Raw genomic sequence first — 5,636 nt, forward strand, 5'->3', positions numbered from 1 at the left:
GGATGTAAAAAAGGTTTTATACAACGGCGACACATGTTTTGCTACACCGAATAAATATGTACAAATATACCATTACACTGTATTCAAAGCCGACTGGATCAAACTCATTTTTTAAAACATTACTGTCTGGTCCTGTAATATCATTTTGTAGATTATTAAGTATACATGTTTTACATTGAAAACAGATTGAATGTTTATGTTATCCTAAATCTGTTAATTAATATAACACAAATATTTCACGTTTGTCAATTACATGTACTTTATTTATTCTTTATTTCGTTATGATTTCATTTGGACTATGCTTAAATCAACCACTGGAGTTGAAAGTAAATACATTTTGCCACCAACACAGAGCCTGTAAATACAGAATAACCTCTGCAGAAAGAACAACAATATCCTTTGGTAGACATACATTATTGTCGTTGCTGGGAGATTTTGCTCTATAAGGGTGAAATTAGGTTACTAATACGTGAGTTGCCTTAAAAAGGGCCCCTCTGTAGACATTATACTTTATGTGCAGTTTGGACAGGGTAAAAGCATTTTTATTTTCGTCTTCATTCTTCTGAAATTGAAAACGGACATACTACAAAAATGGAAATTTAAAAATCAATCCAATTTCTTTCTCTTTTTAAGTGTTTAAGTCTCTGTTTATTTTGCATGTTTTCTTATTTTGAGTTGTGTAGCTAAATAAACTTGTATGCGTATTGTTTCTATGACTTTATCTTGATTATTTTTCAAGATCATTCGTGAGAGTGACGTTCTGTCTAGCGTATTGATGTCGACTGTTCATGCTTCGTCGATATATTTTACTATCATAATAAAGTATATATTACATTATGGTTTTAACATCCGGTGTACCTGAGACATTTGCAAACCATTCATGTCATATATATCACACTAAAATTAGCAGACAAAGTATGTATGACTGTGACCATTTTAACAAAGTAACGCCGAATTCGTAAATGATGCACCGAACCAACGCTGGTTGAAACATAAAAAGTAGCCGAATCTAATTTTAGCTGTTTCCTCAATCTCATTAATATGTAGCGAAGAGTAACGGAAAGTGAAACCTGAATCTGGCCTTCAAAACGACAGTCAGGTTGTCATTCTTACTAATTATATAAAAAAAGGTTGTCATATACCTGGACAGTAAATATATTGCTGGTTGAGGTATAATGTCATTTGATAATTATTTTGTTACTCGCTGTGTTTCTCGTTTTGGCCTTGGTGTTCGCATATTCTGCGTTTCTTTTGCGATATTTGCACATTCCCGCGTTCCAAGATATGCACGGTGATATTGGATGAAAGTCATTCAAATAAATCATTTCTAAATACATTAATGGGTTGTTACTTTTAAGTATATATCAATAGGACTCTGTTACTTCTACAAAGTTAGTTTGTTCTTCAATGTGTCAATTTCATACAACACAGATAAAATCATGAAGTGAATTTAATAACGTAAATCTGCGGTCATCCAAAATGTTCCTTTCACCCTGAATTTTGCAATTCTATTACAAATTTGGCCGTTATGTTGATATTAATTTATTTGTCACTGCCAGTATTCATTCTATATACCAACAAATCCGATTTAATTAAAGGATAATATTTGAATCAAAATGTAGGCCTTAAAGAACAAAACGCTAGAATTATATTTAACGTAAATTTCCGGAATGATGATAAATCCGAACGCCAACATATATCGTCCATGTTAACTTTGAATCAATTGTTTGAACATTCGAGAAATACTTCATTCTCTTTATCAAAAAAATGTTGCTATTTTCTCTAAACGCATATTGTCATTTTTATTTGTTTGGGTCGTCAGATCAAACAAATAATGGTACCGAAATTTCAGAGTCTGTTGCTGTTAATTGCAAATGCCGAAAGTAGGCCGCTTTTTTGAAGCGATTACTTCCCTTTATATGTACACTAACGCTGAAAAAATTCAGGGGAGATCACTGCGTAAAGATGGTCAAATGACTGGCGCATTAATTTTCAAGCAAAGTAATTCCCGAATGGTCGAATATTTCTAATATTGTTTTATCCGTTATTAATATACATGCTTATAATAATCTCCATGATTATTAACATCTGTATTAGACAACAGTTAGCGTCGAAATAATAAGGGCTACAAACCCTAATTTAGAATAATATGGTTTTCTCTAGGCCTTTTACTTATAACTTCACTGTGGCCGAGGGGTCTGGAGTTCAAATCCAGGAAGGAAACTTTTATTTTTCAAATTGTTTAAGTCAAATAAACATTAAATTGAATATCAGTATTGCAATTAGTCTTAAAGCCAATTAACTACAATTAAAACGCTGGAAAGCACTGGTGGCACTTTACAAAAACAAATTGGTTTATAATCTCACAACCTTCACCTTTCTGACATTCTGAGACCCAAACAAATTCAGCGCTTTCTGTGCTTTGATTCAATAAATGATTCCTGTCAATTTTATACGAGATACAGCCTAGATACAAAAAATACAATATGTTTTTTTAATACTCTGAATTTGTTGGGTTTTTTTTTACTTTTTATGAAGAATATTGCCTTATTTAACCTGTCAGATGCTTACATTTTGTTGATTTTTGTTTACTTTACTTCAGCTGCCACGCGTAATGTAACCAGGGGCAATTATTGAATAAACATAAAGCAACGGTTTCGAAATTGAAAAACAATGTTAAGAAATAACTTACCCAGTCAATCGAATCTATATTTGTTATTTTTTCAGCACATGTGTAAATCCGTTCATTTCTTTATTTATAAACTGTTTTCCATATTTATATATACCCACATGTACACATCCACAAGTCGCACGAGATTCCCAATTACTGAACTGTAAACACCCACCCACCTACGTACTGACCTTTTCAGTGCCACACTTGTGAAAGTGTACTACGTAAATTGCTGTATAAACGCTAAAGTGATTGTACAATTTAAGATTTGATGACCATCAATAAGAGTTTAATCTCAAACTCCCCCCTTGTTAAAAATATAACAATGATTAAATTTAGTAAATACCTTTTCAACAATTTATATTCATACCATAATCTGCTAGCAAACTGCCATGTGTATATATATTCTATATTTGTCTAAGTGAATAAATCATGTTGTTTCATGTATATGTACTGTAGAACCTGATTGTAAATAAAAGTATATGTCTGTCTGTCTGTGTAAGTTCCAAAAAGCATTATTTGTAAAGATATTACCGAATTTACATTTTATGTAAATAACGGAAGGTTATTAGAAATTTTTTTTCGAAAAGGTCTTAGGCCAAATTTTTCAATCAGAAATGTATGCATATATTTTAAAAGATTACTTATAATGCGTATAAACATTTGCAGTACATATTTAATATATTCTTGGATGTTTGGAAATTGTTTTAGAAGAATAATTATACACATATTGTTAAATATTTAATTACAACATATAGGATCTTTAACATGAATTTAGATATTGCGACATTAAACGGTAATCTTGTGTCATTAACAATAAGGGAAAATAGTGCTGCATTTAAGTCATAATTACGATATTTAAATGCAAAATATCTTGAGACATTTAACGGCGGTTGCGAGATTTAGCGGCAACAATACGACATTTAACGGCAAGTGCGACAATAAAGGTAACTGCGACATGTAACGGCGTCAAAATTGTTGTTTTTGTTTTTTTCAAGGTCGACTGATCAAAAACTTAAACTTCCTAATATTTATTATTTATCCCCCACCCCCGACTCTTAAATTAAAAAAAAAAATCTCGTAAAATGCTTGATAAAAAATGTTGGCCTTATTTCATGATGTTACAAAAACCCAGCTCTGTTTCGATAACAATTAAGTGACGCGCCGGCCAGATCCACTGTTGTCTACTTAATTTCTAGTGATAACATAACCTTCCGTATGGTGGCATATTTCTGCCACCAGATAACCTGATAACTAACTAGTTAATTAAGAGGTTAACTAGTTACGTAACTAGTTAACCTCTTAATTAAATATTTAGTTATCAGTAACTAGTTACGTAACTAGTTAACCTCTTAATTAACTAGTTAGGTATCAGGTTAACTAGTTACGTAACTAGTTAACCTCTTAATTAACTAGTTAGGTATCAGGTTATATGGTGGCAGAAATATGCCACCATACTTCTGGTCTGTTAATATTTCGCAAAAAATGAAATCTTAAAGGTTATTTTATTGACATTCTGATGTCCTGTAAGTGGTTTTTGTCTTTAAGGACTATAAAACTGCTTTATTGTTGCATATATTTCATGCAAGTATGATTTACTTTTTTAAAAATGTATGTCTCATTTTATTATATAAAGTATCATCATATTGCATTACATTTAATTCCATACCCATACATTTATCACACGATACAGAATTTAGATGCTTCACGTTTTTTTTGCCCCAGGGATTTTTACATAGGACCACAAACAATCTAACGTTTCATGCGTAAAATATCGAAGATCTTTATAAACACTGTAGTTTCACACAAGAAAGCTTTTATGTCTTACATTACAATTCTGTATACGTAAAGTGATAGAGCCAGTTTTGATGCTATATGCATGATATGCATGTATAGTGGATGATTTACGCCATGACGAGTTTTCTCTCCTTTGCCACAAGAAAGCGAAACGCGAATGGACGAAATTCTTCGTGTTATTGCTTTTTCGGATTTTTGAGGCAAAAAAGCGAAATTACGAGAGGAGGGCGAAACTACGGCACATAATATCTGTCGTATATTTGCATTCCATCTTTCGTATTTTCACTTTGCCGTCCCTTCGTGTTTTCGCATTTTGAGGCAAAGAAGCTAAAATACGGCATGGCGTAATCAGCCACCATATGCATAAAATTTGTAAGGGCAGCAAGGTAATACTACAAACTAAGTATATTGGCATTTTTATTTCGAAGAGTTCGATGTTTGTCGTATGTTTATTAGACACGATTTCGCTTAGAAATAGCTCATCGGAAAGGATGGGGCTTTTCCTTTAATGTAATATAAAAAACCAGGCTCTGGCCAAAGCATTATAATCTATAAACGCCTACACAGTGTAGTCGTTCAAGTGCGTCTGTTTCTGTGATTTATACAATAAGGTTATTATGCATAATTGTGTTCAATACTGAATGCTATTGGACAAGTACACATAAGTCAAATACAGAAAAAAAACAGAATCCATTAAGAAAGCCAAACACGACAAGTTTGAGAATGTTGCTGACTAGGTTTGATTGAGTCTGTTCATGGACGGTAGTAGTATTTGCAAGCTACCGTCCACGTCCCCTAGTACTGGCTTAAGCAGAATACAAAATTAAACATGAACTGGTAAAATTTTGAATTTCGAAACATCCGCAGAAGTGTTCATATAGCGGTTATCATGGAACCTTCAATGTAACACGTTAATGCCATTCTATGAAAGCCGCATATGATCTCCTAGCGTGTGCCCTAAATGAGAAAGCAATGGGCGAAACTAAATAAAATGGAATTTTAAAAGGGGACGAGGCACTTACTTAATAAATGTTTATCATCGGCTTAGAATATTCTTCTATATATTGTTTTTATTTTTCTTCTTCCACCGATGTTGATATATCAACAAACCTTACGCCTTGGTACTTTGTGAATGCGAACTAACTATGAGTTGGAAGGGCAGAACAAC

The 5,636-nt window shown here is 32.6% G+C and overlaps 1 protein-coding gene across 1 annotated transcript in view; it reads right to left on the reverse strand.

Annotated features, from left to right (window-relative positions):
• Positions 1-2,803, reverse strand: part of LOC132756286 (uncharacterized) — a 43,081-nt gene extending 40,278 nt beyond the window's left edge. Inside the window, exon 1 of the mRNA XM_060747312.1 lies at positions 2,693-2,803. The gene's annotated coding sequence lies outside the window, so the exon portion shown is untranslated. The remainder of the gene's footprint in view (positions 1-2,692) is intronic.
• Between the last annotated feature and the right edge of the window lie 2,833 nt (positions 2,804-5,636).

This window comes from Ruditapes philippinarum, unplaced genomic scaffold (assembly GCF_026571515.1).
Source record: "Ruditapes philippinarum isolate M1 unplaced genomic scaffold, ASM2657151v2 ctg2643_1_1_1_1, whole genome shotgun sequence".
NCBI lineage: Eukaryota > Metazoa > Mollusca > Bivalvia > Venerida > Veneridae > Ruditapes > Ruditapes philippinarum.